The 9,151-nt window shown below is 50.0% G+C and overlaps 1 long non-coding RNA gene across 1 annotated transcript; it reads right to left on the bottom strand.

Annotated features, from left to right (window-relative positions):
• Positions 1-4,913: 4,913 nt before the first annotated feature.
• LOC147353066 (uncharacterized) lies at positions 4,914-7,322 on the bottom strand. Its single transcript, XR_015145344.1, has 2 exons — positions 7,220-7,322; positions 4,914-5,430 (listed from the first exon to the last, which is right to left on the bottom strand). It is a non-coding gene; the product is annotated as an uncharacterized LOC147353066 (long non-coding RNA).
• Positions 7,323-9,151: the final 1,829 nt, after the last annotated feature.

Raw genomic sequence — 9,151 nt, 5'->3', positions numbered from 1 at the left:
TTTTCAGCCTTTCTGGAGGGCACAGGGCAGTAGGATTTGGGGTCAGGAAGCACTTTTTCTTGTGTGAGCTCTGCCAGCATCTGTTCTCCTTCCCTGAGGCCTGATCGCCTCCTTACCAGGTGAGGATAATGATCTATTGATTTCAAAGCATGTCATAGGGTTAAATGAGGCATGAAAGTGCTTTGTCCCCTGGCATTTCTGCCCTTCCTGCTCTTGGTGCCAAAACCCCTAGCTCGGTCGGGCTTGGCAGGAGGCACGGGAGCTGCCGGTCTCGAGGCCCTGCTCTGTCACTTGCTGTCTGTCCTCCGGCAAGTGATGTCCTGCGCCATGCCCCGTGCACTGAGCCAGCTCCCACAGTGCCAACCACCATGATGATGATATAGGGCTGTTTCTGTTCTCTGACATGGGACTGGATCAAGCCAAAGTTAGGGCAGTGAGCTCTGAGGCTCGGGAACCTATGGGGTGTCAACTGCTGGTTCAGAGCCCAGGTGAGATGGGCCAGTGTCCTTGCCCTGACCCCGAGTGCACTGCATTTCCAGTGCTTAGGATTTAGTGGAGCCCTGCGTACATCAGGACCTGGGGATGGAGACGCTCCTGGAAATGCTGGCAGCACTATTTCTCCAGCATCTGCTAAGTGCCGGCAGTATCTCATCTGACTCTCCTGCCATCTTTCCAAGTGGGTATCTTTATCTCCATTTCTAGGGGAGTGAGGCCCTGGGAGGAGGCGGAACTGCAAGCTGGAGGTGAGGGAGCCAGGGTTGGAGTCTGCTTGGTCTGACTCACAGAGCACCTGCCTTTAACCTCTCTGGTCACCTGGAGGGAAGACGGGCTTGGAAAGGCTCATGCAGGCAGAGCATGGTACCCAGGAAGGCAGCAGCAGCAGGGAGCAGAAAGCCCAAGGAGGCTGAACAAAGTGGTTTTATTTTTCTCAGGGGACAAGCTGAGTTCAGCTGGGTGATGTCAGGTACAAGGTGCCAAGATGGCATTCCCCAATGGCACAGCCCCCAACACTGGCCACGTTGTGCTCAAGCAGGCTCAGATGGGGAGAGGAAAGAGGGGCACCTGGCACACTTGTCCTTTGATTTGAGAAGCAGAAGTGTTTTAGAAACTTCTTGGCAGATTTACTTGGGTCTCACTGGCCAGAACAGGACCACAGTGACTCCTGGATGTGAGGGAAGACAGATACATAAAATGTGTTTTCCTGCCTCTGTAGCCCGAGATGATGAGAGAGAACAGGTCGGGGCGGCGGGCTTGTGAGCCCCCCTGAATAGGTATTTCATGTGCAGCACTGCACACTCACCAAGCGGCCGTCCCCACCCGAGTCTTGGAGGCTGGATCCGCGTTCTGGGGGCGCCATAACCAAGGGCTTCAAACAACAGAAATGGCTTCTCTCACAGTACGGGGTACGAGTCTGAAGTCCAGGTGTGGGCATGGCTGTGCTACCTCTTGGAGGCTCTGAGGAGTGTCCCTCCCACCTCTTTCAGAGTCAGGGGCGGGGTGCCCAGGTGTCCTTGGATTGTGGCCACATCACCCCAATCTTGGCCTCCATCTTCACCTGGCCCCTCCCCTTTATGCTTCTCTTTGTATACGGACACAAGTCCTACTGGATTAGGATCCACCCTAACAACCTTGCCTCAACCTGGTTACATCCACAAAGGCCCTGTTTCCAAACAAGGCCAGGCTCCCAGGTGATGGGGGTCAGGACTTCAACACATCTTCTGGGGGCAGAGGGTGGGGTGGGGAGGGCACAATTCAGCCCAGAACAGAGACCCTGTCGGCGGGAGGGGAGGTAGGGGCCACACCGAGGCCATCTTCCTCCAAGATCAGACCCCTGACATCGGCGGTCCTTCTTGTCTGAGCGGGGCCTTTCTCATCCCTCCGCCTGCCTCACACCCCCTGCTCAAGAAGCCCTCTGGCATTTCTCTGACTGCTCTTTCCCCTGCGGGAGGGTGTTCTCTGACACGTGAGTCCAAAACCTGTTTTCAAAGCCCTGACTGCCCTGCTTGGCACTGACCTCTCCTCTTACCCGCACAGGGCACTGAGGCCCAAGGATGCTTCGGGCTTTGGGTGGTCTTCCCGGGCAGAGGCTCAGCTCCTCCCTGTCCCGGGTGCCACTGCTGTGCAGCCAGGGTTGCAGATCCCCGCTATGGTCTCACTTCCGTGACGGGACGAGGACACCTGTCCTGGGTCACAACACTGAGACCAGGGAGGGGGCAGTGAATAAGCCTTCTGCCTGAGAGTCATCGTCCCAACCGCCAAGGTTTACTGAGCACCTGCTGGATGCCATGTGCCCCGCACCCACCACCTCCACTCTGCGAGGAGGAGGGTATCAAGACGCAGGTACCCAGAGTTACTTATTCTTGTTTTGTTTTTTTCACTTCCAGGGGATGCAGTTTTCTGGGACCTTACCCTAAAGGGGGGAATTGATTATGTGAAGATTCCTTGGTTCTAGGAAGCTATAAAACACCCAGATAGAATGTAATTCGACTCACCTGGTTGCCGGCTCTTCGGTGAACTGGTTGAGCACAGAGCGGCACAGGTCCACTCTCCCTTAGCCTCTGGAGCCGGTGGCCCCCACACCCAGCTCATTGTGGTGTCTTTATGTCATGGGCAGGGACCAGGAGCTCTGGTAGATGGCGTGGGTGAACACAGGATGGAAATGTTCTGGCAGAAGAGACAGAATCACCCGACCCCTCTCTCAGCAGCCTCCCCAACCTCATCCAGAGCAGAGGCCGGTTCCTGTCTCCTGCTGCATAGCAAGTCACCACACACTTAGCAGCTTACAATAACACCCACTGACCACCAACAGCTCCGTGGGCCAGAAATCTGAATCCAGGCTTGACTGGGTTCTCTGTGCAGGTTTTACAGGCAAAAAGCCAGGTGTCCCCCAGCGGGGCTCTCATCTGTGGGAGAATCTGCCTCCCGGAGGCTGTAGGTCTGATGTCCTGTGTCCTTTCTGGCCATGGGTTGGGCCACACTCAGCCCTAGAGGCCACCCACATTCTTTCCCAAGTGCCCCATCTGTCTTCAGAGCAGAAGCAGCGTGTCATGTCCCTCTGACCCTTCTAACGCCTCTGAAAACACCCTGCTTTTACAAGTTTCACCTGAATGGGTCAGGCCCATCCAGATAAGCTTCGTGTCTTAAGATCACCAGACCTGGGACTTTAATCTGCAGAATTGCCTCACAGCAGCACCTGGGCTAGTGTTTGGCTAACCAGGGGCTGAGGACCGAGAGAGGGCTAACCAGAGAGCCCTTCCCCAGACCTCCAGGCAGGGCAAGCACCACCCTTCTCCTTCTCTGGTACAAAAGGGGACGTCCTTTGGCACAGAGGGGTTTGTATGAATTCACCCCTTACAGTGAAGGAAGAAGCATAACAGAGGCCTGGCCTGCAGGGGGAAACCCAAATATTTATACAGAACAAGCCTGTCTTCTGTAAGGCTGCGGGGCAGCCCAGCTCTTCGTTCAGACTCGGGAGAGTTGGTCTCTCTCTAGTTTCTTTTTCCTTTTCTCAGGGCATTTTAAAGTGACCAGCTGTCAGTGCTTCTCAAAACTGATTTGGAGAGTGAGGTCTGATGAAGTGAAGTGAAGTGAAGTATAAGTCACTCAGTCGTGTCCGTATAGTCGATGGAATTCTCTAGGCCAGAATACTGGAGTGTGTAGCCTTTCCCTTCTCCCGGGGATCTTCCCAACCCAGGGATCAAACCCAGGTCTCCCACATTGTGGGTGGATTCTTTACCAGCTGAGCCACATGGGAAGCCCAAGAATACTGGAGTGGGTAGCCTATCCTTTCTCCAGTGGATCTTCCTGACCTGGGAATCGAACCGGGGTCTCCTGCATTGCAGGTGGATTCTTTACCAGCTGAGCTGAGCTTGACCTCAGACTTCTCGCTGGCAGAACTGTGAGAGAATAAATTTCTGTTGTTCTAAGCCACCAAGTTTGTGATTATTTGTTTCTGGCAGCCCTAAGAAGCTAATATACCCACTGTGAGGGGTGTTTTTTGACCGCCGCATATGGGATCTTAATTCCCTGATCAGGGATCAAACCCGTGGCCCCTGCAGTAGAAGCTCAGAGTCCTAACCACTGGACCACAAGGGAAGTCCCAATGTGTGGGTGTGTTTTTTAAATGTAATCTCTGGTTGGCCATGGACCTTACCACTCCGTTTTATTATACCATCTAGCTTTGCTCATTAACTTTCTGCCTGGCTCTTGAAAGCATTTTAATTTGCAACCCGAGGTTTAATGAATACATCTAATAAAACTGGGTTTCAAAAGCAAATACCTCATGTTTCACATAAGAGTAAACTCCCAACAGATCAAGGATCTAAAGACAACAAAATGAGACCATATACGTAGCAGATGAAAATATGGGTTAATTCCTATATAACCTGGGTGTAAGGAAAGCTCTTCTAACCACAATTCCAAATCCAGATGCAATAAAAGAAAAGATAAATACATTTAACTATATAAAAATAAAAGAAACCTTTTCAGGATAAAAATACTATAAACAAAGTCAAAGGCAATTGACAAGTTGATAGAGAGTATTTTCAACATAAATCACAGATAAAGGGCTAATATTCCTAAACAATTTTAATTAAAAATTGACAGAAACAGAGACCCAAAACCTCATAGAAGAAAAGGCAAAAAACATGAACAGGTAATTCATTTACAAAAAGATACAAAAATGGCCTCCACACCAGTTTTCCAAACCTGCCACAGACTCTCATCTCTCTGTTATAGCTGAGTAAATCTGTTTCTGCTCAAACTAGACATAGATTCTGTGTTTGCAATGTAGTTGGTGAGCACAGGCTATTTCCAGATCTCAACATACCTAGAAGCATAAAGACTTTCCAGCCTAAAGGACATCCAAACACCACCTACACCAGGCTCTGGAGATAGTTTTAAGACTTCTCAGATGCATTTTCATGCAAGCACCGTTTTATTGCAAGGAGAGGACTGCCTTCCGGGTGACTACTTTGAAAGGACAGTGAGTTACTGGGTTGGGTGAGCTCTGGTATGACTGTCGGAAAAGAAACCTTCTGTATTTTAGAGTTACATCTTGTCGCCCAAACAATACGCTCCCTGCCTCTGGAATGTGATTCTCATCCACACTCAAGTCTGGGTGTGTCTTATGTCTTGAGACTTGACTGGGGAGGCACTGGAAGCTCCGCAGTATGTGTCTTTGTCCCTGCCTGATCCTTCTTGGAAGACCACTTGGGATTTAGAAGAGGTGGGTCAGCCTTCAGCCTAGTGCAAAGTCCAGGGCAGGCAGAACTGCCTTTTGACAGTCAGCAGAGCGCAGATACAACCTGAATGTCCAACAACAGGAGATTAGTTGAACAAATCGCGATACGTCCAGACAAGATTCTGGGCTGTCCTTGACAATCACAATTTGGAAGAGATTCCATGGCAAGGATAGATATCTGGGGTATGCTGTTAGGTGGAAAAAAATGGATGGTAAAATGGGGAGCACGGTCCTATTTTTGAGGAATATACCATTTTTTAAAAAAGATTTGCATGTGTATATATGAATATAAAAGTGTCTAGAAAAATATATTTTAAAATGTCAATGTTGGTTATTACTGAGAAGCAACATTATTTGACTTTAAGGTTGTTTTTTACTGAGGTATAATCTCTTTACATGGAGAAGGCAATGGCACCCCACTCCAGTACTCTTGCCTGGAAAATCCCATGGACGGAGGAGCCTGGTAGGCTGCAGTCCATGGGGTCGCTAAGAGTCGGACATGACTGAGCGACTTTGCTTTCACTTTTCACTTTCCTGCACTGGAGAAGGAAATGGCAACCCACTCCAGTGTTCTTGCCTGGAGAATCCCAGGGACGGGGGACCCTAGTCTGGTGGCTGCCGTCTATGGGGTCACACAGAGTGGAACACGACTGAAGTGACTTAGCATAATCTCTTTACAAGGAACATGTATTATCTCACAATCAGACAAAATAACACAGTTTTAAATATGTAGTACAGGCTTCCCTGATAGCTCAGCTGGTAAAGAATCCACCTGCAATGCAGGAGACCTGGGTTCTATCCCTGGGTTGGGAAGATCCCCTGGAGAAGGGAAAGGCTACCCACTCCGGTATTCTGGCCTGGAGAATTCCATGGACTGTATAGTACATTGGGTCACAAAGAGTTGGACATGACTGAGCGACTTTCATTTTCATATACATAGTACATATACAATTATATATGTGTATAAATCCCCAAATTATTTGCTTTAAAATACGCCAGAAAGAAAATATATGTATTTCTCCCACTCTAGCGGGAAACAGATGAAATAAGAACAGTGAAATGTCATCTCTGTTGGAGGTAGGCTGTAGGGATGCAGAGAACGACTACACTATACCCTTGATTTTCCAGTACGTTTGAAAACTTCCATAGTAAAAAGGTAAACAAAAGAAACCCAAAGCACACAAAACCAAAGGCAGCAATGAACTGTTAGCTTTCAGAGGATATCATTACTGTGCCATAAGAAACATAGAAATATGAGTAACAAGCAAATATACAACAGAAATAAAGCTGCAGAACTTAATGATGTGAATTCACTATTCACTAACTGGGTGGTCTCTTTAAGCCTCAGTTTCCTTACTTGTATAACAGGGAGATCCAGGACTTTGTGGCAGTCCAGTGGTTAAAACTCTAAGTTCCCAACAAAGAGCACATGGGTTCAATCCCTGGTTGGGGAACTAAGATCCCTCATGCCACCCAGTGTGGCCAAAAAAGTAAATAAAATAGGGAGATTCTTATGGAATGGCAGGCCTGTAACATGAACTTGACTCTGATTAGGACTGTGGCTGTCAACCCAGGGAAGCACATTAGAAGCCTGAAAGTGAGAACTACTTGCCCAGGGGGAGTTGCCCAACTTCAGTGTGCCCTGGGGAGCATGTCTCATGCAGATCTGAAGGCCCCACCCCATGGAGTCTGACTCGGCACCTGGGGTCTGGCTGAGGAATCTGCATTTTAGGTGACAGCCCAGGACTCCCCCTGGGGAAACACTGCATCTAGACCAAGGTTAAAGACACCCTGGAAAGCAGGTCTGCCCTGGAGGAGAACACGTGGCCAAACAGAACCAGGCCGGGCGTGGCTGGGGACAACTGCCCGTTTATGACCTCAGGTGGACTTTGTTAGTCTCATGGCTAGAAAGAATTGGCATGCCACAGGCACCTTTGGAATCTCTGGTTTGCAGAGATAGTGAATAATGACTTGTACCTCTGTGCTTTACTCCCTGAGGGACAGAGTCCTAGCAATTGACTTAGGTCAGGATCTGGTTCCATCAGTTCCCCCGGGCTCACAGCTGACTGCTCTGCATCTGCAAAATGGGAACAAAGATAGCATTATCACGATTAGTCCCGATTAGTCCCACTGGCTTGAAGCTACACCCAGCAAGGATCCGACAGAGGGGTTAGGGACCCACTTCTTAGGGCCATTAGGGGTCCTTTGCTGGCTCAGTCACAGGAAGGCAGGGCCTAGGGAACATGAAAACATCTACAAGGAAACCACACACATCCTGGCCACATACCCCAGGGGAAAATAAGTGGTGGCTCCAGACACGAAGCCTGTGTGTGCATGCACCTCCAGCCCTAACTGCTTAAGGCACCCTCATCTTAATCGGAGTCTCAATCTTACTTCTGTTTTCTTTTTCCTAACCGCAACCTGGCCTCCAGGCTCTTCCTCTCTGGCTGATCCTAAATGAGAGGAGAAGCAAGGCCCTGGTAGAGGAGCCGAGGACGGGGAGAAGCGCTGAACTCGAAGTCCAGGTGGCTAGTCTCTCGTCTCAGCCTGGTCCCTGCCTACCGCAGTAATTCATCAGTGTTGCTAACTCAGACACAAGAGGTCATCCCAGGCACGTCACTGCAAAACCGTTTGGAGAATTTGGGGTGAATGCCAATCTTTCTCTTTCTCAAAAGTAGTATTAAAACAATTTCTGCTCCATCCCAGTTCTATGGAAAATGCAGACAGACATACTGTCCTACCCCTTAGGGCAGCGCCTGTCATCCCTGGGTCCCGGCGAGTTAGGCATGTGGCAGGAATAGCCTGAAAGAGCAAGTGAACTTGTTCCTGCTCTGCACTGTGTGGAAATCTCCTTGCTGAACACATGGTCCATCTCCCTGTTACCTGTAGCCCCCTTGCTTTCACAGGGAGGGGTGGCCTCTCAATATCCTTCCATGGGTCCCAAGCCTCTCCAATTTGTAGGAGCTGGAGAAACATTCAAACACAGGGGAAGCCAGGCATCACCTCCCGGAGACCAAGGGAAAGTGAGGAGCTGCTAGCAGCCCAGGGCTACAGGTTGTTTTTGGGCAGGATCCCTGGGAAGCAGGTAAAGCAGAGAAAACCTCAACCTCAGGACTGGACAGGGGGTCAGTGCCCACCCTACCCCTTCCCCAGAGGTCCTTGGGGGAAGGGCACAGTGTACGGAAGGGAGCACTCCCTCACGGACTGGTGCCCATCTGCTTCAGAGCAAGAAGTCCAGGCTGTCAGTTCCTTAGAGTAAGGGATGGGGGCTGGGGACTGGGTTCCATTCTCCTTAGAAGCCCCAAACCCTTAGTGGGGTCTGTCTTGCAGGGCAGAGATTTAACTTGAGCTAGACCGAAGGTCACAAGGAAACAATACTGTAGGAGTCTCCTGGGGCTGCGGTGACAACCAACCACAAACCTGGTGGCTTAACACAACAGAAACGCATTCTCTTATGTTCTGGAGGCCAGAAGTTCAAAGTCAAGGTATGGGCAGGGCTGTGCTCCTGCTGAAGGCTTCAGGGGAGAATCCTTCCTGCCTCTTCCAGCTCCTGGTGACCCTTGGCTCCAAAGCTCTGCCTCTGTCTTCACAGGGCCTTTTTCTTACCCAGTCTCTGTTGTTGTTGCTTTTTTCCCATCTCTTATAAAGACACTGTCCTTCAGGGCTGACTCTAGTCTCTGATCTCATCTTGATTCTTAACTGAATTATACCCACGAAGACCCTCTTTCAATAAAGCCACATTCTGAGCTTCTGTGTGAACAGGACTTTGGGGGGGGACACATTTCATCTCAGTGCATATTCTGAGTAGCAAACAGTATGGGCTGAAGTGACAAGAAGGTGGCTGGGAGTTGGGAGCCCTCGATCTAGTTGCTTGTGGCTCGGTTGCCCCAGTTGCCAAGGGGCTCCACT

This window comes from Bos grunniens, chromosome 18, assembly GCF_055505025.1.
Source record: "Bos grunniens cultivar Pamir isolate PY7600 chromosome 18, Bosgru_T2T1.0, whole genome shotgun sequence".
NCBI lineage: Eukaryota > Metazoa > Chordata > Mammalia > Artiodactyla > Bovidae > Bos > Bos grunniens.
Note: the sequence above shows the minus strand (reverse complement) of the source record. Positions and strands in the feature narration are given on the sequence as shown.